This window comes from Ursus maritimus, unplaced genomic scaffold (genome assembly GCF_017311325.1).
Source record: "Ursus maritimus isolate PB19 unplaced genomic scaffold, ASM1731132v1 scaffold_1, whole genome shotgun sequence".
NCBI lineage: Eukaryota > Metazoa > Chordata > Mammalia > Carnivora > Ursidae > Ursus > Ursus maritimus.
In genome coordinates, this window is record NW_024423343.1 from 2,051,680 (window position 1) to 2,076,273 (window position 24,594).

Here is a 24,594-nt window from a genome sequence, read left to right on the forward strand (position 1 = left end):
TTTTCGGACAGCCCTCTGCCGGACGCTTGCCGGGCACCAACCAGAAAGGCACGTTCAGCTGGTGGAAACGGACGTGGGGATCCGTGCCCTCTAGCAACACGGGCTCTGTGGAGATTTGCAAAATTATAAGCCAGTACCACTCTTTCCACAAACATTTTTAATGTTTGTTATGTTAACATGTGATACTTTTTAATGGTTATTTTTAGTGAATAAATACTTTAACGGCTTAGTTTTAATTTCTAATACGGTAGGTACTGACAAACAGAGGCATGTGAACAAAAGCTTTGTGAGGCCCTCGGGGATTTCCGAGGGCAAACAGTTGCTGACCTCTGGGACCGAGCACCTTCATACGTCAGGGGTCTTGTAAATGTCAACGCAAGGCTTCGCGGACAAATGCCCCCGGAAGCACAATGAAAGGGACCTATGTTTCCTAGAAACAGGTCCTGAGCGTGAGGGTGTGAAAATGAGCCCTCAATCGTGCGGCATAAAGTTGCTGTGGAGGCGTGTGTTAGACGGCAGCAGTTTTATTTCTGGTAGAGAAAAGAATACTGATATTGCTTTTTATTGAAGATATTCTGGATGGAAATGCAGCCATATCTAATCACGGCATCTCAAAGTAGACACTGAGGGGAAGAAAAAAAGCGGGGTCCCGGCCCCCAGGGGCAGCTTCACAGGTGCTGGGTGGGCCACGGAGATGCCACGGAGGTGCCCCCGCCTCGACCCCACGTGGCAGCCTGGTGTTGGGTATTCAAGCACCTCCCTCCCCATGGAATTCACTCCACTAGGGAAAATCCAGGTAAGAAGCGGAGAATAAAGCAGTCTAATGACGAGCGAGCATGAGGCGGGGGTGGTGAGTGACTGCTGCCCAGTGGGCGTGGGCGGAAACGGTCTCTCTCGGGGACAGTCTCCCGTCTCTGGCGGCGCTGACGCTGGGAGCCAGGCGGGCGCGGCCGGGGGCCTGTGGGGAGCGCTCTAGGCCCAGGAACAAGAGCTAGGTGGATGGAGTAGAAGTGCAGGCCGGAAGCGGTTTCCATGGGGTTTCCGCGTGGCCGGGTGTGCCGTCCTCCCCTCAAGCCAGCAGACAGACCCTGTTCCAGGGCCTCCTTTGAGACATAAGAACTGGCGGCGAGCAAAGGTCCTGTGGTTCACAGAGAAGCAGAGTCTGGGGGCAGCATGCCCGCCAGAAACCTTCATCAAGGAAGGTCCCCAGCACGTGTGGGGTGCTTCTAGGGTCTCTATTAGTTCATCCCTGCAAAGAAGGAGGACCGCGGCACACCTATCAGAGTGATAGTGACGACACCACATGCTGGCCTGACGCGGGGACACTGGACCCCTCGCAGGTGCTGATGGCTGATGGACGTTGGTACAGCCATTCTGGGAAGGAACACGGTGGTTTCCTACATAACTGGACGTGTCCCTAGCCTATGACCCCGCAGTTGCACTTCGAGGCCTTTATCCTGGAGAATTAATACTTCTGTGCACACAGGAGCCTGTACACGAATTCTTACAGAGGCTGTATCCGAAATAGCCCCAAACTGGAAATCAGGAGGGTACGCCCTGGAGGGTGAGCAGCAGCGTAAAGAAACACGGAACACCACGGCGCGGGGGAGAGGAGATCTACTCACACCAAAACCTGGGTGATTGCGAGGGAGCGCGTGAGACTGGAGCTGGCACTGACCGGTGGCGTCTGGGGGCCGGGAGAGTGAGGGCCGCTGCCGCCGTGAAGGGGGCATGAGGGGGCACGAGGACCCCCCATGCGCCATCCTGGGTCCCCTCTGCAGTGCTGGGTTCAGGCACCCGTGTGTGGTGACCTTGTGCGGCACTAAATACTCACCCACCGGAGGGCGCACACCAGCCCGGAACGTGGGAGCGAGGCGCGTGCACTGCGCTGATGTCGCTTCCCTGGCATGACAGGGGGCCGTAGGCGGCTGGGATGCTGCTTTGGGGGAGGCTGCGTGAAGGGTCCAGGCTGTCACTTCTTACGACTGACGTGACTCGAAATCAGTTGTTCGCTTGTTTGTTTTGAAGAAGACAGAGAGGAGTCAGTGGATTCCACACTGTCTCCACGGCGAGCCCTTGGGGCCCGAAGAGAGAGCGTGGTGAACAAGGCTGAAGGGATCTGGACCCACCAACAACCCGAGGGCTTCACTGAGTGGGTCCTGGCACGTGCCACCCCCCCGGGCTCGTGGCTGTGCCGGTGGAGCACACAGCACCGTCACCAAACAGCAAACCCTGAAGGCTGCCCTGGACAAGACCAGGTGAGAGGGGACAGGGCACAGCTGCTCAGGACCTGCTCTCTGCGGCCCAGGCGCCACCCCTCCCCCACCCATCATCACCACCCTGACCAGATCAGAAGGCCCGGCTCCGATCTGGTCACCAAGCCTGCGTCACACTGACCAACACCTGTCCAGAACCTTCTCACAGCTGTCGAGGGCACATCCGGGACCGAGAGGAGAATTCACACGCACCATCCTCTCTGGTTCGCAAAGGCCGAAGTTTTAATGGGATAAGTGGGACTCGTTCAGCAGCATCCGCAGTAGTTCGTCTTTGAAGAGCATGGCATGGGTTTAGGAGTTAAGGGACCTCTGGAGGTGTGTGTAGATTTGCCAAGCCACGGGCACTTACAAGCCAATAGGAGACCTTTGCCAAACCCCTGAATTCCATGGGATACTTGATTCCTATTAAAATCAAATAAAATCATACCACGTGTGAAGGGGCTTTCTGACCCGTTTCCGAGGTCCGTTCAGCTGGGAGGTGTGTGCTCCGACGGGCTTGAGGCGGCCCCGTGCCCACCTCCCTGACGGGGCGGGCGCCAGGCAGACGGGACCCAGCTCTGCAGCCTGGGGCCGTGGGCCATGCTCCACGATGCGGGGAGAGACCCGGCGCCGCGCTCTGGGCTGCGTCTGGCTGTTGGCTCCCCGGGCAAGAGACGGATCCCTGCTGGCCTTGGTCTCCTCCTGCGGCAGGTGCGACGCGCTCAGTGCCAGGTTCACAGAAAACTACGGCTCTCCGTCCTCGGCCCCTGCAGGAATTTTAGAATTTTCACTGAAATTTGCTCGCTGGCGCACGTGAAACAGCTCTTGTGCGTATAGCTGGCCTCCTTCCCGTGACGTTCACGACACCGTATTCCACGAACGCCACGGGATTCTGTCCTCTCCGGGGATTATCTTCAGCGGATGGGACATGCCTCTGGCTGGGCTCTTCGAGGCCCCTACGCCACATCGGAGCCAAGACCTCGTCTGGTCACGTGCCCCTTGAGTGGCCGCGGCAGGGGAGACCTCGAAGGAGCCTGCGTACAGAGGATAAATAAGCACGACCTACAAGCTGCCCGGGGGGCTCGTCTGCGGATTCGTCTCGCCGCGCCTGCCCCTCAGAGGAAGTGGCAGGGGTCTGCCTTTTCTCTCAGGTCACAAGTTCAGGAAACCCACGCACAGCCACACAGGCCTGGGGTGGCTGCCCCAACCCAAGCTACAGTCCCCGTTGTGCGTTGGGAGGGTCCCGATGGGCCCGTGGGTCCGGGCACTGCTCTCCAGCTGCCTGTCATGGCTGCTTCCCTCTGCGGGGAGGCTGTTCACCCCCACGCCAGCTGCAGAGCCGCCCGGAGCACCCCACCACACGGATGGCTGTCTCGGTGCTTCCGGCTTCCCGGCTCGCGTGTCCAACCTTCTAGGCAGTTCCGCTCTCGGCCCGTGGCCACCGCCGCACAGGTAGGTGGGACAGAAGAGGGGAACGCTCAGGTGCCACCGAGTAGGAGAAAGGTGGAGGGAAGGGGAAGCCGCTCCCCTAAAGGGAGGAGGGTGCAAAGAAGAAAGAACTGCCAGATCGAAAATAGACACATGAACGCACTCTGTGCACCAGACAGGAAGTGTGCAAGCGTTCGTCAAATGCGAGATGCAATGTGCATCTCTGGAGAAGCTCTGCAGATGGCCAATAAGCACATGAAAGGGGCTCAACATCATTAGCCGCCGTCAGGGAAATGCAAATCAGAGCCACAACGAGACGCCATCTCGCAGGCGTTGGGACGGCGGTAATCAGAGCCAGATAATGGGACCGGGGGATGAGCAGACCGCAGCGCTCGCACACGGCGGGTCGGCGACCGGTGCAGCTGCTCCGAGGACCTCGCGGCCCCGCCCAAGTTACCCGTGCGTCCGCACTGACCTAGCCTCTCCAGGCCCAGCGGCGTGGCCCCGGGAAACGAGGACGGGGTCGCGCACGGAGGTTCACGGCCCCGTTACTCGCAGCAGCAGAAAGCGCAAACACCCCCATCTCCATCAGCCGAAGAAGGACGGACATCCACGCGGTGGGATGTTACCAGCGAAGCGTCGATCCAGGCCAAGACGTGGACGAGCCTTGAAAACTCCGTCGACGTGGAGAAGCCGGTCACAAAGGGCCACACGTATCGTGTGGTTCCACTTACATGAGATTCTGGAAGAAGCAAACGCACGGGACAGAACGTGGATCGCTGTCTGCCCAGGACTCGGCAGAGAGGACGGGGCGCTGGCGCTGACGGCTAACGGAGGCCGCGTTTCCTCCAGCGGCGGCGATGAAAAGGCTCCAGATTTGGCCGTGGTGATGGTCACGCAACTACACACGTACTGAAAGTCCCTGCAGCGTGTACTTGAAGGGGCGAAGTGTCTGTGAATTCTATCTCAATGAAGCTGTTAACAAAACGAACGACACGGTCGGCCCGTGACTAGAGCCAACCAGCGTCCTGGGCACGGCTGCCGGCCCAGCTCAGGGGGCGCCGGCTCTCTCCCCTTGGATTTTGTGGCTCCCCTGCGTGCAGCTTGGCTGCTCCGTTCGGGCATGGACCCCTGCCTGGGGGGGACAGCAGCGTGTTCCTGTGCATCAGGCAGGCATTTGGTCACGGCTTCGCTGGCATTGACAGGACGCAGGGACAGTCCCTAAGGACACGCCGCCTGCCAGGTGGAACCACGGCCACCTCCAGGCCCCTTTGCTGGGAGCCCAGTCATCATCAGGGAGTGTGCCCGGCCAGGGGAGGCCTTGAGTAACAGCCGAAGTGCTTGTCCAGCCCTGGGGCACCGTCCTATGTGGCCCTCACCCCATGTCACACCGGGCCATCTTGCCTGTCCCAGCTGTTCCCCCACGGCCCTGACTGTGGTGTCCAGAACCAGGCTGGACGTGTGGCAGCCTCACCGCTCCTCCTTCTTCTAGCAGCTTCATCTTTGTGGAGACCATCCCAAGACCCTCCTTCCTCTCGGGGGCTGTTCCCAGCTCGGCCTGCATGAGGGTCACTACAGGTCACTGCATCTGGGAGGAGACTCAGAGGCACTCGATCCACTGCAGACGGCCCGCTCTGCTAACTTCCCCGGCGGCTGCTCAGAGCCCTCAGCCTCCGACTGCTCATCAAACGTCCCCCCCCGGCCCGGCCCTCACCGCCTTGGATGCCAGGCCCAGCGTCTGGTGGCAAAGCCCATCATGTGCTCCCTGTGAGAAGGGACACTTGTCTTGATCCCTGAAGGCCGGAGTGGCTGACTGGGCGCCGACCCAGACACTCTGGACAGGCAAGGATCCCATTCACGTCCCGGAACGCTGGGTGGGACACATGACCCAGGAGACAGCGGACGAGCTGCAGCCCGTTAACAACGTAGCAGCGATGAGAACGGACCTTCGCAGGCCCTTCTGTAGGGTGCTTGGGTGCCCAGGACAGTCACCGGCTTGTCCCATTTCCCAGGGGACAAGATGAGGGTGTGGCTACCCACTGCATAGTGGCCAAGCCCGCTGGGACCCCGGCCACCCAGCCCCACCCTGGATCCACTCGCAGGCACTTCCAGAGAACGCGCGGCCCCCGCGAGGTGGAAAGATGATTCTTTGCGGCTGCAACATCTTTAAAATTTTCTTTCTGCTAAAGAAAAATAATCTAAAAAACGACAGACACTGAACACGTTAACCACTAAAAGCGGACGCGGCAGGACGCTCGCCGGGGTTCACAGCCGGGCGCCGCGGGAGGGCCGCAAGCTCTCGCAGCTTTCCTTCCTTAGCGTTTTACGCGTTCTGAGAGCATCCCCAATACTTTTCTGACTGTTAGTCACATATGTAAATAATAGTACATACATGTACATACGTGTTCATTTTGCCGGAGCAGCCTCGGTGGGAGCTGTTCTTCCTGGTGGCCCCTTCCCGCCGGAGACCCCAGGAGAGTCGGCGCTGAGGCCAGCTAGCCCCTCAGCTTTTCAACCCGGGACACCCATGGGGGATTGTTTCTCCTCCAGAGGCCAAGCAGACACCGGGGCTCTGCATGTGTCACTCCCCCGACTCCCCCTGCCCAGACACCAGGGCAATGCACCCCCTTCACCCCTGCCCAGACACCGGGATGCACGTGTCACCCTGCCCAGACACCGGGATGCACAGGTCACCCCTGTCCAGACACCGGGACGCATGTGTGACTCCTGCCCAGACACCGGGACACACGGGTGACTCCTGCCCAGACACCGGGATGCACGTGTGACTCCTGTCCAGACACCGGGATGCTCAGGTCACCCCTGTCCAGACACCGGGATGCACGTGTGACTCCTGCCCAGACACTGGGACACATGTGTGACTCCTGTCCAGACACCGGGATGTACGTGTCACCCCAGCCCAGACGCCGGGATGTACGTGTGACTCCTGTCCAGACACCGGGATGCACGTGTGACTCCTGTCCAGACACCGGGATGCTCAGGTCACCCCTGTCCAGACACCGGGATGCTCAGGTTACCCCTGTCCAGACACCGGGATGCACGTGTGACTCCTGTCCAGACACCGGGATGCTCAGGTCACCCCTGTCCAGACACTGGGACGCATGTGTCACCCCTGCCCAGACACCGGGATGCACGTGTGACTCCTGTCCAGACACCGGGACACATGTGTCACTCCTGTCCAGACACCAGGACGCTCAGGTCACCCCTGTCCGGACGCTGTGACACACACTTCACCCACCCCCCAGCAGACACCAGGGCAGCACATGCTTCACCACCACCCCACCCCCCAACCCTGCCCAGACGCCAGGGGACACGCTGATGTAGTTTTTGGAATGTTGGTGAGATCGGGATCCAGAGCCGACGGCCAAGAATTCTTGAGACGTCTTTGGTGCAAAAGGTGATTTTATTAAAGCACGGGGACCGGACCCATGGGCAGAAACAGCTGCTGCCCGGTTTGTGAGGGGTGGCTGATTATAGACTGTGAAGTTTGTGGGGGGAGGGGGGTTAGAGATAATGTCTCTAAGGAATTTGGAAGCGAGGCTTTCAGGACCTTGAGGAGCCAGGTGCTGTTACGATAAGGTCACGGTTCGTTTTTATTAAAACATAAACATTAAGGGACTAAGCGGCCACGAGAGCCTTGAGGAAGGTCCTGCTGCCCATATTTTAGGTATCTATCAGTGGGCTGTAAATAGTAAGGAAATTTAATTGTCGAGCAGACACCAGGATGCGCCTGGAGGCCAGGTCCATGGGGCCCAGCGGGGGTCTGAGGAGCACACCCTGACCTCTCTGTGCTGGCCCAGCCTCGTCCAGTTCAGAGGGACCGCTTTTATCTGTGGGATGCTCACACTTGCACCAACTGTCAGGGCTGCCTTAGATGAGGACCCGCGACTGGAGCCCCTCCTCCCCCAGGTGTGCCAAGAACTCAGACACCCCCCAACTCCTCCCAGGAGAAACCCTCAAGTCAGCTATTCGGGGAGAGGAAATCTTTTTACCCACATTAGTGTGGATCATATCGTGGGCATTATTATCCGTAATCCCACTGAATGTACACACAAGGGTGTGGACTCTGCATTTTCCTACTCGATAATACACCACGCATTTGTCTTGTTACTTAACAATCTTGAGAATTGTATTAGAGGCAATGTAATATTCAATCCATTCAGCATGCCATAAACTGCCTACCCACTCCCCGACCGACAGGCGTCCAATTTACTTTGGGAGTTGTATAATTCTGCAATAACCCTCCTCATGCACAGGCTTTTGTCCATTTTTGGAATTTTCTTTTAGAACGATTTCTCAGAAATGTCACTACGAGGTCAAACGGAGCAAACAATTTTATGATTCGTGTTATGTGCTGCCAAGTGCTTTCCCGACCTGTCTCCGTTTGCAGCGCCCGGGAATGTGGGAGCGGGCAGGTGCAAGGTGGCTCCCCCTGGAGCTTCAGACAGCTCAGAGAACGAGGCTCCCTCCTAGCCAAGGGGTCCTGGAGATGCTGCAGGTCTGGGGGGACGAGTCCTGCTGGCACACAGCAGCGAGGCTTGGGAATAGGGACGCACACGTCCCGTCCAGCCTGGCTCGGCCTCTAGGCTGGCGGGAGGCACCTGGCCCACATCCGATCCACGGGGATTTTATCAAGGCAGCCGAGAGCGCCATCACTGCCCAGCGCACCCTTTTGTCCCGTGACCTCTGAGACTTCAGTGGCCCCGAGCAGGTGTCACCCAGGCTGTCTCTGTTACTCAGACCACCCCTCCCTGTGGGGCCGTTTGAGCTGCAACATAAACAGCAGTAGTAACTGGCTTTAACACATAGGATAGTGCAGGAACCCATGAGTTCGCGCTACTGCAAAAACAGAGGAACAAATGCAGGGAGGAAAGCTTTCTCTACAGGAAGCATGAATGAATAAACGTGGACAGGATCGCGGGGTTTGAGAAGCACCAGTCGGTTACCACCCAGGTTGTAAATGACTCAGACCAGAAGCTCCAACAGCTGCTGGTGGAGAGTTGATAGTTCAGACTGTGGCCTCTCAAGTGCTGATTCCGCAAAAAGGAGGACTTGCACCCAACCCTGGCCAAGACCTCACCTCTGAGGGGGACCTGCACCCAACCCTGGGGCCACGACCTCACCTCTGCAGGGGACCTGCACCCAACCCTGGGGCCACGACCTCACCTCTGCAGGGGACCTGCACCCAACCCTGGGGCCACGACCACACCTCTGTGTCCTAACCCTGGAGCCACAACCTCACCTCTGCAGGGGACCTGAACCCAACCCTGGCCATGACCTCACCTCCGTGGGGGACCTGTACCCAACCCTGGGGCCACGACCTCACCTGCAGAGGACCTGCACCCAACCCTGGAGCCATCTTGCAAAATGACCACCAGCACTCTCCAGGGAGGTCAAGTTCAGGGAAGATTCCTGGAAAACGACCCTGCAGATGCATGAAATCCAGTCCCGGACTGGACGGTGGCCTGGACAGAATGGCCGCAAAGAGAAATATTGGGGCAACTGGTGAAATAGGAGGGCACGCTCAGTGTCTTCAGAGGATTTTATCGCTTGACTTCCTGTTACGAATGTCCGTCTTTCTTCAGGGAAGGAGAGGATTTCCAGGTGGTGCAGGTGAGAGGTGGCAGAGGGGTCTTTGCTGTGACGCTGGGTGGTGGTGTGATCGGTCACTAGCCCATCGCTGGCTTCTGCGCCCACGTCTCCGGGCTCCAAGATGCACCAAGACACAGAAGGAAGTGGGTGGATCTGTCGGAAAGGAATACAACAAAGCCCAGAGAACCTCGGGGACGTGGGTCCTGGGGTGGGAGCATGGAGGGAGGGCTTGCAGCCCGCAGAGGAAAAGGGCAAGTCCCGGCGGTGGGATGCGGGATGCCGGTGGAGGAGTCTCTGGGCCACGGTTCTCTGTCCACATCCGCTGGGAGGATCTTCACCCTCCACGTAGTACTTTTTTTTTTTTTTTTGAGATTTTATTTATTTATTTGACAGAGAGAGAGACAGCCAGCGAGAGAGGGAACACAAGCAGGGGGAGTGGGAGAGGAAGAAGCAGGCTCATAGCAGAGGAGCCTGATGTGGGGCTCGATCCCATAACACTGGGATCACGCCCTGAGCCGAAGGCAGACGCTTAACCGCTGTGCCACCCAGGCACCCCCTCCACGTAGTACTTTAAAGTGGGACTGCCCAGGGGAAAGAGAAGGTTACGGCTGTAAAGACATCTGACAGCCATGGAAAGAGGAACCGGGCGCACTCACTCCCAGAGCAGGCAGAGCCCCTCCCGGTGAGCAGCCACGCTCGACCCTTTCTTTCCTGGGCCCATTTCTGGCCCTGGGCAGAGGGGCTGTCCTGGGGATGTTCTGAGCATCACAGGGGCTGACACGAGAGATGAAGCCGGAGGGCTGGACTGTGGAGCTGTGTTCTGTGTAGGCTCCTTGCCCAGGGGCATATGCGACAGATGGCGCTTCTGGGCTGGGAAGGCAGAGGAGGCACACACTGGCGGTCAGCGTGGTGACAGCCAGGGGTCTGTGCGAGCCGCACCTGATCCGAGGGGGCCCAGCGGTCTGATGACGCTTTGTGTCTGGGTGTGACTGACGGTGTTCCTGGGTGAGGTTAGTACTTGACCTGGTGGCTTCAGTCCAGCACGTGGCCTCCTGGGGAGGGGGGGGGGCGCCCGCTCTGACACTTTGAGGGCTTGCACAGAACAAAAAGACAGAGGCAGGAGGAATCCGTCCCTTTTCTTTCTGGCTCATTGCTTAAGAATTCCTCAAAATAAAATCTCCTTTTATGTCCTGTCGGTTCTGTTTCTCTGGAGAACCCAGACTAATACAGGCATCAACCCTCAGACCCAGAAAACAGAGAGGGCCTAAGTCCAGTGCTGCAACCCAGTCCTGAGCCAGTCCAGTTCCTAACTGGACAGAGGTGGAGGGGGTGTCCCTATCTGAACACAAGAGTCCACGGGGCCAGGGGGGTGGCGGCATCCTCGGGAGCCATGCATCAGCTTTAGACTATCCTTCTTCTGCTCACACTGTCTGGCCTACAGTAAAAACTGACATGAATATGAGACCCAGAGCCTTCCACAGACACAGAGCAGGGGCCCTCCTAAGAGGCCACTTCCATGGGGGCCACGCGGATGGGGACCAGAGCCAGGTGTCCAAGGGAGGCAGGGTGTTACCTGCTGGGTCTGGGGGTAGGGGGGAGTGTTAGGCGCAGAGAGGCCTGACCTGGTGTTTTGAAAGGGGATTCTGGTGGCAGATGTGGGGACAGGACTGGAGACCAATCTGAGTGAGTACGGATAAGTGGCCAGTGCAGGGAGGACACACAGAGGCCTTGTTCAGTGGCCAGCCACATGCGTGAGGAGAGGCGGGGAAGAGCGACACCCAGGGTCAGCTCAACTGAAAAGGCGCCCCTGCCCTCTGCCCTCCACCCGCATGCGCCCCGGGACCGTGAAGGCCACGGTGACCGCCAAGTCAGGCCTCTCCTCCCACCAGAGGCCACGGAGAAATGGCAAGGAGCTTCGAGCTGAGAAAGTTAATGCCTGCGAGGACTTAACATTTTATTATGAAAGTGCACTTAGAGCCATTTGCATAGTTTTGACTTTTCATTGCTCAAAAATAGGCAAGGATAACTACCAACAGTTGCTATAGATATGCTCTTACCAGTACTAGACTTTATTTTTAAAAATAATTGGCTTTATTGTGCTAGAAATAGTCACTGTACATATTACATGCATTTAGAGTTGGCCTGCTTCGCCGTTCATGCACCGATAAATAAAATTAACTCCAGGTCTCATGACGAACTAAGTTCATTGTTAGACAAATGATTGGTTGAATAGTTCATGTTTAATTGTCCAGTGCTCTTGCTATGCGGCATTCTGTCCCATGTGGGGTCTCCTGCCCCGCACGTGTGTACTCAGGGTCCCAGGACGGTACATGGGCCCCCAGGGAGCATGTGGAGACTGCTCAGAAGGCCACACAGACAGCACGCCACCAGACCAAGGCTGTGCAGCTCCTCTCCCTAGTAGGACCCGGGGGAGCCTCCAGATCTTTCCATCAGACGTCAGTCTGAGATGCCTGTGCAGCCAGGCAGAAACGTCAGTGTGCGGATCTGCCTAGAGGAGGCCTGGGGGTTCTGCGGACCCTGGCAGACCCGACACGCTGTGGACCAACAGGCGGCCGGGCAGGTTGAGAACATAACGGGCCGTGGGGAGACCAGGCAGTGGAGATGGGAGACGGGAGACATGCTCTACCATCCTGAGGACCTTCCCCCTCCGGGAGACGCCCTAGCAGTGATGGTGGGGGCAGAATCGCAGGCTTCCACACCTGGGTGTGGTCTGGAAAGAGCAGCCCAGAGCCCAGTTCCAGGGCTGGTGGGCAGCACTGAACTCGGGTGTGTGGGGGGCAAAGGCTCTCGGGAGGAGGTGTGGGGACCCTACAGCCGTCCCAGCTCCCCTTTGTGTGCAGGAGGGGAGCTCACAGCTGCCTCCCAGAGGGAGTGTGGGGACCAGTGACCGTCCCTGCTCCCTTGGCTCTGAGTGCAGGGCTGGAGGAGCACGTGCTGTCAGGCCCTTCTCTGAAGGGAGGGAACAAGGTCCAGGCTGGGTGTGACAGCCCAGGGAGCTGTCGTGGGCCCGGCCCTGGGCACCAAGGAAGACGAGGGGTAGGAACGTGCTGGTGTCATGATTCGCCTCGTCTCCGGAAGGCTGGGCCTTTGAAAGCAGACGAGGAGAGTGGGGTTTTCTGAGGCTGAGTCCTGCCTTGGTGACAACTGACCCCATTAGACCAAATACTTGCCCTCTGTGAAAGCCCTCACCAGCTGCGGCCGCCTTGGCTCCTTTCCTCCCGCACAGAAGGGACATGTTAAAAGCAGCTGAGAGGATGCAGAGAAAGGGGATCCCTCTTACTGTTGGTGGGAATGCAAGCTGGTGCAGCCTTTGGAAACAGTGTGGAGGTCCTTTAAAAAGTTAAAAATCGAGCTACCCTATGATCCAGCAATTGTGCTACTGGGTATCTACCCCAAAGATACAGACGTAGTGAAGAGAAGGGCCATATACACCCCAATGTTCATAGCAGCATTGTCCACAATAGCTAAATCGTGGAAGGAGCCGAGATGCCCTTCAACGGATGACTGGATTAAGAAGATGTGGTCCATATATACAATGGAATATTACTCAGTCATCAAAAAGGACGATTTCACAACATTTGCAACAACACGGACGGGACTGGAGGAGATTATGCTAAGTGAAATAAGTCAAGCAGAGAAAGACAATTATCATATGGCTTCACTCGTCTATGGAACATAAGAGCTAGGAAGATCGGGGGCGCCTGGATGGCCCAGTGGTTAAGCGTCTGCCTTCGGCTTGGGGCGTGATCCTGGCGTTCTGGGATCGAGCCCCACGTCAGGCTCCTCCGCTGGGAGCCTGCTTCTTCCTCTCCTACTCCTCCTGCTTGTGTTCCCTCTCTCACTGGCAGTCTCTCTCTCTGTCAAATAAATAAATAAAATCTTTAAAAAAAAAAAAGAACTAGGAAGATCGGCAGGAGAAGAAAGGGAAGAAGGAAGGGGGGTAAAAAGAAGGGGGAATGAAGCATGAGAGACTATGGACTCTGGGAAACAAACTGAGGGCTTCAGAGGGGAGGGGGGTGGGGGAATGGGATAGGCTGGTGATGGGTAGTAAGGAGGGCAGGTATTACATGGTGCACTGGGTGTTATACGCAAGTAATGAATCATGGAACTTTACATCAAAAACTAGGGACGTACTGTATAGTGACTAACATAACATAATAAAAAATTAAAAATAAATAAATAAATAAATAAATAAATAAATAAAGCAGTTGACTTTAGACCGTGGTCTTCTGTGTCACAGAGCAGATGGACAGGCAGGATGGAGACCATGCACCCACTCCCACCCTGTTGGCTTTCCCTTCTGCCCATCTCTCCACTGACTTCACAGAGAGCCATTGCTTTATTGGCCAAGAGCATCTGACATTTTAGTTTTGTTTAAAACAATTAGTTTTATTTCCTGTGACTGTGGGGGGCGGGTGCACGCATGTGGGAAGTGATATCTACAAGTGTGGGGGTGTCTGTGCACACGGCCCAGACCCCTTGCATCCCGCGTGCCTGAGACGAGCCTGGCAGGGCCCTCCCTGACGTCCACACCTCCCACAGCGGGTTCCAACCCATAGGTGGAAACGACCACCCAGCCCTCCCCTCCCCGAGGCCAGCTTTGCCACATGGAGGGCCAGGAAATGAACAACCCTGAGGGTCACCCCCTTCCCCCGTGGGCCCCGAGGCCACAGCAGACCCACGCCCACGGCATCCAGAGAGGGACCACATGACCCGGCAACTCTCTGGGACTCTCTCTCAAGTTCCCACCGGATCGCTGCTTTTGGGAGAGATGATTCCCCCCGACTCCGGGCGAGGTGCTGGTGAGCTCAGGCTTCTCGGTAGAGGTCGGCAGAATGAATGAGTGAATGAATGAATGAGCAAAGGACGTTGAGGAGCTGGTCCCTGGCGACAAGTCTCTACCGGGCCAAGGGATTCCCCTCGCTCCGTCGTGTGGCTGGGCAGCGGCCCTCAGATCTGGGGGCTCCGGGACTCCTTACCATCCTGAAAAGCATTGAGGACTCCGAAGAGTCGGTGTTTACGTGGGTTGTAGCCGTTGGTAGTTACCGAGAGTTTTCAGAATATTTGTGAATCCATGTAGAAATAGGAATAACCCATCACATGGTAACATAAAGAGTGTATATTTATGACGGAAATAGCCTATTTTCCCCCAAAAAATTCCGTGGAAAGGACAGCACCATCTTACGTTTTCACAGCTCCTTTTCGCACCTGCGCTCACAGGAAAGGCCACGATTCTCATACCTGCTTCCGCGCTCCATCTGCGGTGCTGTGTTGTTTTGCTGGGGCTGAGCGAGGAGGATCGGCCCCACACAGATGTGGGGGGGGGGACGTTTTAATGGCTTTTGCGATAATCGGGGGGAATCTGCTCACACTACACCCAAACTTGACAGCGGTGGTTTCTCAAAGGCCCTTGGAATGTGACATCTGGAAACACGTGGGTGAGCTTTCTGTCCTCCAAGGCAGCTCGGCGCTGCTCGGGGCTCCCGCATTGGCCCAGGCTGAGGCTGCCGGGCCACTGCCGACACCATCACCGCGAGGACAGAAGAGGAAGGACTTCTGGGTGCCACTGCGGACCCAGTTTCCCACGCGGACCCTCAGCAGGAGGTCTCAGACCCTGAGAGTGTCTGCCGCGGAGCTCACAAGGCCTCGCTGAAGGTAAGCGGGTCTTCCAGAGCCAAGACCTTCGTCTTTTTTTTCCCATGAACGTTGGAAATGTCTGCGCCCGTCCTCCTCTCTCCTGTGTTCACATGTGAGTTCTCACGTCGAGACCCACGAACACACATCACCGAGTTACCGACACACAGGGAGCCCGCCGGCCGGGCTGCACCTCGGCCCTCTTCCCTTGCTCTGGGTCTCCACGAAGCTAAAGCCCCTCTCGTTCTCATGGCCCCACTGATGTGCCTGAGGCTGGGGGTGAGGCCGGGGGGCTGGTCCATGCACGGGGGTCCGAGTGGGCTGTGCGCAGGCCCCGCCCGGCCCTCCCTGGCCCCGGTCACCTGCGTTCCCCAGAGTCTAGGCAAGGGTGCTGTTCTCTCAGGGAAGTGAGGTGGGCAGGGTTTATTTCCCATAGAAGTTATTGTTTTCTTTTGTTTTTAGTAAATACCTGACAGTTTAATTTTGACGGGTTCGCAAATGAAATGTTCCCAAACATAATGTCTTCTCCTGAGAAATGACTGAAAATACAGATATTTTCACAGCATCTCGCACGCAGCTGCTGATGTGAACAGAGGTGGAGTCCGTCCTCGCGTGGGGGCCTCCCGTGGGTGCGGGGGGGGAGTTGCCCAGGGGGAGGTCTACTGGGAACCGGGATCTTGACCACGGGAGGCCAAGGCTCACGGACCCTCTGCCTACAGAGACCACGTGCACTGCAGACCATGTCTGGCCTTCCGCTGGGGGCATTGGGCCGCTGGCCACAGGCCAGGCACTCGCACAGAGCAGGCACCGCACTGAGTGTGGGTGAGGACGGGGGGCTGGGCAGGCGGCGCTCTGGGGGCGAGCCAATGCTGGCCCCCGACCCCCGAGGCGGGGAGGGGTCTCTGACATACCCCTATGGGGAGGGGCAGCCCAGCGTCAGCAGCACATGTGTCCCCTGAGCTGCACGGCACCAGAACCGGGCCCACTTCTTACACTGGCAGAACGCCGGGCCCTGAGCAGGAGAGAATCCCAGGGCTTCCATTAGAGATTACCGACAAATACTTATGGGATGGGTGAAAGAGTGAGTGCACGGGCTCTCCACCCAGTGTCGTCCAGCGAGCGGCTGAGACAGCCCCGGTCCCTGCGGCGGCCGTCCTGCCCTGGCGCCCCATGTGGGGTCCTCCCCTGCTGATGGAGGAGAGGCACTCCTCAGCACTGGGTTCCACAGAAGACATCCAGTCACGACCAAGGCCCGGCTGATCCATCCCCCTGCCGCACTGCACCAGCCGAGGCCCCGGGCAGAAAGGAGAGCCTTCTAGGTGTTTCAGAGAGAAGGACTCCATACAGGGGATTGTGTCCAGCTGGAGGAGCTGAGGTGCAGTCCAGCGCTCACATCAGCGGGACATGCTCCCTGCCTTGGGCTGGAGGGCCAGGGGGGAGCCGCCCTTCTGAGCCTGGAAGCTGGGCGCTGGCAGGGGAACTAAGACCACCGAGAGGGGGGCTGTCAGGTGGGAGATGGCACCCTGGCATCTCCATCCTCCTGCTGCTGCACGGTTGTCTGAGTGCACGTCTCATGGCCAAATGCCCAGGAATCCCAGAGCAGGGGCTTCGGGGAGCTGCAGGCCCGAAGGTGGTCAGCACGGAGGACGGGCCCCAAGCTCTCAGCCCTCAGCTGCCCCGGCTCGACCTACCCTTCCCGCTGCTTGGCACGGCAGCTTCCCACTCGCTGTGCCCGCGGCCCGCAGCGTTCCTGATCAACTCTCCACCGGCGGCCCAGCCTCCTCCTGCCTGTCTCCTTCAGAGAAGCCCCCCACCCACCACCTCACCCTCTGCACCACACCCCACCACTTGCCCTCTAGACCTGCTCTCCGCCCACCTCCTCTTTGCCTGGTGTTGGTTCCTCCAGCCTCTCTGCATGGGCTTGAGGCCTGGTGGCAGCATCTTCCCCGTAACAGCCTCAGTCTCTGTACGCATCCCTCTCCCGTGGCTACCGCTCTGCTTCTGAGATCTGGTGATGCTCCTGTGTCACTGGCCCAGGTGTCCCCCAACCTCGCCCCACCGCAGACCAGGGCCCTTCTGAGCGTGCCTCCTGGTGTCCCGCAGAGCTCAGCTGACACTGTCTGCCACCTGCTTGCTTTGTCCACAGAACTGGCCACGGCGAAGCTAACGGACCGCCCCCAGAGAACTGAAGGAAGGGAAGGTTCCAGGCTGCCAGCTTCTGGCCCCCGTGGCCTCCTTCACCCCAGATGTTCTCCTCTTCCCCTTGTGGCAAATCAGCTTGTCTGCTGGCTTGTAAATGGCAGATGAACCGTGAACCCATCCCCTCTCGGGGGTCCTGTGTCCCAGCAGACATGGAGCCTGCTCGCTCCACACTCGGGCCAGACTCGTTCCCGCCGGGGTCCTCTGTGAGCGGCTGGGGGTGGTGAGTGGAGGACAGAGAGGTCTTCCCGGAGGGGCCCCTGTAGGCAGAGGCATCTCAGAAGGTGGCACCCATGTCAGGAAAAGCATTGCAGTGGGTGTTGCCTCTCCCCAGCATCTGGGAACCGGCATTCCAGGGCGGACAGGAGGCTGGATTGGCACGTGACCCCCCCAGGGAGGTTGAAGGCAAGCCCCTATCCCCAGGCCCCGAGGCCGTGGTGTGGAGGGGAGAGCGCCGGGTGACTACACGTGGCTTTGCTATCTCTAGTCTGTGCCACTGAGGACTTGGGGACTCCCCTCCCTACAGAGCACGGTCTTTTCCCAGGCAAATGGCCCAAGTTCGAGTCACCTTCAGAGAAACTTTTGTCCAAGGAGCAGGAAACCAGAGCCAGCTCTCAGGAGGAGAGCATACGCTTCTGCTCTGCCCCCAGCCACGCTGCAGAGCTGCCATGCGGAGCGAGACCCTCTATCTGAGGGTGCGTGTGTGTGCACACGCGTGTGCATGCTTGTGCATGGGTGCAAGGGCAGGTGCATCTGTGTGTGAGCATGTGTGCCTCTGGGGATGCGTGCGTGCCACATGCGCACACATGTGTGTGAGGGAACACTGTGAGTGTGAGTGGGGGTGTGCATGTGTGTGCTTGTGTGGAAGGCCAGGATACAGCACATTGTCCTACCTTGTCTTCTCCACCCACAGGGCTTAAAGGAATTGCCTAAGCACGTGGCCTGTGTCAACTCATCCCCAGGTTCCAGCCGTGGGCAGGCTGTGTGCGCTAACACTTCAATGACCGGATTTTTCCTGGGCTGGGCAATCACCTCAATCCCACGATATTTTCTGGGGCGTCATCTTGGATGAGTTTGGTGAGACATGACTTAACCCCAATAGACACCCAGTGTTGGAAAATGGCCAAGCCCGTGGGCTCCTCGGTGTTCCAGTGGCTGTGGTTATGAACAATGAAATAACATGGCTGTGCAGGGGCCCGGCCAAGGCTCCTCACACAGACTGGGTGCTGCTTCAGAGCCCACAAAGCCTCCCTCCTGTTCTCCAATGGCCACGGTGGGGGAAGGGGAGTAGCGGGGGAGGGGATGGAAAGGGAAGGAGAGGAGGGAAGAGGGTGGGAAGGAAGGGATAGAAGGAAGCGAGGGAAGTGGGGAGGGGAGGGAAGGAGGGAGGGAAGGTGGAGGGAAGGGAGGGGCCCCAGGTCTGAAGGATGAGAAGGCTCAGCTCTGGAGAGCCCCTCCCTTGCGGTCCCACAGGGGCTGTTCCCAGAGCTGCCCACAGTTGGGAAAGGTCCCATTGTCTTCATCAGAAATACATGAGCAAACACAGCCCTCAGCCTGACTTGGCTGTCTTGCTCCCCGGGAAGCGAGCCCATTTTATACAGAGAGGTTAACAGTGACCCTGGTGGCGGGTGCTGGGTCTTAACAACCTGGAAACGATAAGGTTGCTTTTTTTTTTTTTTTTAAGACAAAGAGCCCTGAGCAGTAATTGACAATGCTGTTTTTGGAACATACAAGCTATTTTTACTGTACCCGAAAGAAAATAGAAATTCTCTCTCCTGAACAAACGCTAGTGTTCTGTTTCCGTGGACCCTGTGGATTCACGCTTGTCTTTAAATCATTCTTCAGCACCCCAAAAAACCCCACACACCAGCTTCGGGTCGGGGACTGGAGGGGGCTGAGGGGAGGAGTCTCGGCTGCCCAGACATTGGGCTCCCATCAGAGGGCCGGGTCGGAACCCCCGTCACCCCCCAACTGGCCAGAGCCCCAGGGTTGGTTTCCTCGTCCACACAACAGGGACACAGACAAGCATCCGCGAGGCCGTGACTGCAAGAATTCCCCGGACAGACGATGTTTTCTCCATGGTGCCGGCGCATGGACCCCCGAGAGCCAGCGCGAGTGTCCCCTCGGCTAATAACTAAATGATGGCCACCTCTGCAGAAAACTGATTTCAAAAGTTAACAAATTTTAAAAGGTTAATAAATAAAATTCTCTTGATGTCCTCCTCTCACTCATGAATCTGTCTTGTCTGGTTTTGGGTCCCGCTATAGCTCGTCACCCCACCCCAAAGGCATCAAAATGAATGAGCATGGAAGACCACAGAAGGTCCCGAGGGGTATCCAGTGTGGGGGGCCCCTGTTGGGGGAGGGTCTTCCAGCAGTGGAGAAGCACAGGAGGCGGGGAAGTAAATCATCGGACCGCGGGCGGCCCAGAGCTGCTTGCCTCCCCCTTCCCTGCTTCTCAAAACAGGGCAGACGCTCAGCAGTGGAAGCCTTGAAGCCAGGGGTAGGTCCGAATCTCTCCGAGCTAAGGCCTTAGAGGCGCAGGTGGGGTCCCCCACTGCCCGTGTGGTTTGGAACAAGCTGGCGTGTGGGTGAGCCTGTGTGTGTGTGGTGCCTATTGGCTCGGCGGGAGCAGAGAATGGCTTCACGCACACTGGGCATCCCTCCTGGGACACGTCTGAGCAGAGGGCTGGACTTGTGTGATGTGCTGGGCTGGGGGGACCATCCCGAGCGTCCCGAAGCACTGCTCCCAGGCTGTAGCCAGGCCCCCTTTGGAGAGCGGGCTCCACTGGCCCTCCTTCAAAGACTTCTCTCCCCCAAGGCAAGCCTGAGAGTGGAGGGAGGGCAGGTGAAGGAAGGTGAGTGGAAGGGCAGGAGACCACCATGGGAGAGGATTTTGGGTCTTGGTGAGTCACAAACGGGGCAGTCCCTGCCTTCACGAACATGGGTCATCCCCAAAGAAACCCCTGAAAGGCCGGGCCTCCGTGCATCTCCTGCCCCGAAGCATTGCCAGGATCTCCCGGGTCTTCAAGAACCCCACGCGCCTGTCCTGATTCCCCGGCTAGAGGCTGGCGGCGGCTTTTGAAGAGATGACAAGTGCACACCTGGGATTTACAAGACACCCTCAGGCGCCTCCTCATTCAACCTCACAAGCCTAGAGGCAGCGTCTCGGCCACCACTTTACGAATGAGGACTCTGGGGCTTGGACGGGGGCTGAGACAAGGGAAGGGAGAACTCAAACCCAGAGCCCGGGGTGCCACGTCTGCCTCCCTCCCACCCTGCGTGGAGGCCTGTCTGGGAGCTGGATGGCCCAGCACCCGAAGCCAGTCCGTGTGAAGAGCTGCTGTGCTGAGAAGGGTGCAGCCACCCTGGCTGGAAGTGTCACACGAGCGGGCGGACATCCGTCCCCGTGGCCCTTGTGGGGCTTGCACCTACCAGAAGAGGCACACAGCAGTCAGGCCACACATTCCGATTAAACAGAGGTGGGGGTCAGGGCCGGGACAGCAGGCAGAGCGTGCTGGTTCGGCGCCCCACCCAGGGCAGGCCAGGCCTTAAGTGGCCCCGACCTGAGGTGCTGTCCGCAGGGAGGGCAGACCACCACACACTCCGGGACTCAGGCCTCACAACACAGAGGTATTTCCAGCCCGAGGCCACGTACCTTAAGTGCTGAGGAGAACCCAGCCTGGGGAGGGTGCCAGGACTCACGGGTGGGCTCTCAACGTCTTCCAGGCCACCCAGGCAAAGCCTGGGGTGGAAAGAGCTGGCCCCGTGCTCAAGGAGGGCCCTCGAGTCACCCAAGCGGGGAAACGGGTGGCTAGAACCCGCCATATGCCTGCAGGGGGAGAGGAAGAGCAAGGTTTGGCAGAAGTTCTTGGCGTTCTAACAGGCTGCATTTTCCAGGGAGCCAGCCTGGGAAAAACACGGACCGGCAGCACTCTGGGAACAGACCAACGGTTCTCCCAGAGCCAGCCTGGAGCACTCACTGAACCCCAGCTACGGACCCTCGTGCCGCCCTGACCGAGCCAAGCGGAGCACAGCACCCCAAATGGCAAAACCCATAATAAAAACAGAACAAAGCCCTCTGTGGCCATTGTCCATATCCTCGTTTTGTTCTGGTGGCTGGTGGGAGGGTGACGTGGTGGGAGGGATGAGTGAGGTGGGGTGGAATCCCAGCTCTGCCGCGGTGGGCTGTGCCTGTCTGGGCCTCAATCTCCTCATTTGTAAAATGAGGGTAATAATAACGCCCATCAGTGTTAAATGAGTATGTAATCGTGGTAACCACTCAGCACAGGTCCTGACACCTGCTGTTTTAAAAATATCAGCTCAACAGAGACACAAGAATCTTCTAACGAATGGCTCAGAACGAAGAAGGGATTTCTGTTCTCCTTGGCCTTCCCTCAAGTTCTGCTGTGCGTGCAGGGACTAACTGTAACGTGGTCAGAGAGGGAAATGAGGTGACAGTCTTAGATGCTATGGCAACAAGAGCCCCTTAGTATGTGGGGGGAATATGTTCAAGCCATGGACTGAATGTTTGTGTTGTCCCCCAAATGCATACATTATATCCTAATCCCAAGGTGATGGAATTAGGAGATGGAGCTTTTGAAGGCACGTAGGCCATGAGGATGGAGGCCCCATGATGGGATTGATGCCCTTATAAAAGAGATCCGACAGAGCTCCCTCACCCTTCTGTTGTATGAGGACCCAGTGAGGATCTGGCACCTGCAACCCAGAAGGGGGAGTCTCGGCAGAGCCTGACCAGGCTGGCACCTTGAACTTGACCTTCCCGGACTCAGAACTGTGAGGAATAAATTTCTGTTGTCTATAAGCCACCCAGTCTGTGGTGTTTTTGTGATAGCAGCCTGAACTGACTGAGAGAGCTGAGTACCCCAGAGACGGAGCAGAAAAATAGAGCAGCAGAGAAAGAGAGAGAGAGAGAGAGAGATTTTTAGCAGCTGCCATGATGGGGTAGTCCTTGGAAAAAGAGAAAAGAAAAGACTTTGAGACATCTTTCTGTAGGATATACTATGTAAGGCTCCTCTTGTGCCCCTTAGAAATTTTTTAAAGATACATTGTGTCTTAAGATGTCCAGAACCAGATCACAGTATCTTTGTGACACCATGCAGAGACTATGCCATGTGGAGCCCTAGATTTATTAGGGTTGCTCTGACAATTATTATTCTTTGATAATAAGAAAATTGGAGACTTCCCTGGTGAGTGCAACAGGGGGGTTGGAGCTCCCGAGTCAGTTCCTCTTAACTGGAGAGTTTAACTCTGGTGCCTGCCCTCCAGCCAACAGTAAGTGAAAGGCTTGGCTCAAGAACAGAGACAGCATCCACCAGGGGTGGGTAAGCAAGAGTCTATGACAAATAAACGCACCTGCTTCCTGCCCTAGAAGTTCCTCAGCTCATCAGAACCTGGCCACTGGCTCCGTGTAGACTGGGCAAACACCACAGACCAGCACCAGAGCCTTGGGGGTCCAGAGGAGGCAGGCCGGGGGGACTTTGAGGAGCAAAACATGGGTGGGACCTTGGAAGTCAGCTGAAACAGAGGAGCAAACATGAAGGAGGGAACTCGAGTAAGTCAGGAGAGGGGTGAAAGCCATCACAACACTGAAGGATCCTGGCTCTGAGTTGCTCATCTTGGTAGACCCCACTAAGACGTTTTGCTGTCTTCAGTCCCTAAGGTAATCTGCAAACCTTACACCAATATTAGAGAACTTATGTGCTTGACTTCTTTGTCCCTAATGTGATGCCATTTTGATGCAAAGCTCAAAGCAGCAGACCCAAACCACGGTGATTATTAGGAGTTCCATGGGTCTTCCCTGACAGGGCCAGCTGGTTTCATCGAGGCTGATCACATCAGCTCAGGTTAGGGTCTCCCTCTGCTATACTTACCCAGTGCCTTGTGTCTTCCAGAGTACTGACTCACACATGTCTGCTTTGATTTGAGCCCACAACAGCACATGTTAAGGAATTTGGGACAGAGAGAAATGGAGTGGCTAGCCCACAGCATCCCAGTGAAGGGCACCTGGAGAACTTAACCCCAAGTCCCTGCTTCCTGGTCCAGGCTGAGGTGTCAGCCACACCCAGCTTCTTCTTCCTGCAAGGGGCTTCTGTGGATAGAAAGGTAGCAGAGGGCAGGTTCCTACCCATGGAACATTAACAATCTATGAGAGAGATGAGACACTAACATGTGAACATTTAAATAGCCATGAAGAACTTTGTGACACACCAGCCTCCTACTGGAGGACTCATGTTGGTACTCGTTTCTTGCCCATGAATTATGTAGGCAGTCAGCTCTACAGACTTGGAACTGACACCTGCTTCTGTCAGGGGGGAAGAGAGGAAAGTGTTGTGGCTGGGGAGCAAGCAGGGAAGTAGGGGGCTGTGGATCCAGCAGTGAGGGCAAGAGGTGAGGACAGAAGTGTGGGAAGTGAGGGCAGGGACAACTGGAGGCAGGGCCAAGGTCATGGAAGTTAGCCCATTTGTGACTTTACCCAGTCTCAGGGTGGGCGCAGAGGAGACCACTGGACATTTACTGAGGTGTTGCCAACCCGTGCTTTAGGGACCCTATCTGCCCCAATGGTATTGGAGCCTCTGGTGGGAAGGAAGGGAGACTCAGGCAGCAAGTATTGAGTCATGGTAGGACCTGGACCAGAGTGGGTGGCTGTGGGAAAGGAAAGGGGTGTCAGCAGAATGGATGGAGTGACAAAACCCCCAGCATGACTGAGCATGATGACTCACCAGGGGCAAGGCAAGGGCAGCACAGGGGAGGGATGGGGCCAGATTGAGCTCAAGGCCCCAGGCAGGACTCAGGAGAAATGAAACAGAAAAGAAAAGCCAGATTGGTCACAGTTTGGGTGGATGGCAAGATGTCCAGATTTAGGAAGGAGGAGGGGTTGGCAGTGCAGCTCAGCAGAGTCAGGAGGATGGAGTGTGATCTTAGGGAAGATTGTGGGCAAGGCATGCGCGGCCAAAGGGAAGAGTTCCAGGAAGCCCCCAGCACCGAGATATCTGGATGGGGACCCAGGGAAGTCCTAGAGATGAGAAGAAATAGCCAGGTGTGACAAGAGAAGGCCATTAGTCAGCCCCCCAAAAAAGAGTTTTCGTAAAAAATAATAACAACAATTATAATAAAAGGATAGGAAGAAGCCAGATGCAAGAGATCAAAAAGAGAAGGAGCAGGTGAAGTGGAGTCACATGGACAAGAGCCTGGCACCCCAGCAGTGAAGGAAAAGTGAGAGAGACAGTGGGGCAGGGGGCCCAGTGGAGAAGCACATCTGAGGTACATATGGACGGGGTTTGGGCAAGTCTGTGGGCAAAAGGGAGAGGGTGGGCAGAGCTAGCATGGCCCATCAGCTTTGTCCTGCTCTAGTCCCAAGGTCTGGGCCTTCGTTCACCTGTCTTGAGTGAACATTGGATGTGGCTGCCCAGGAAAGGTGTGACCCT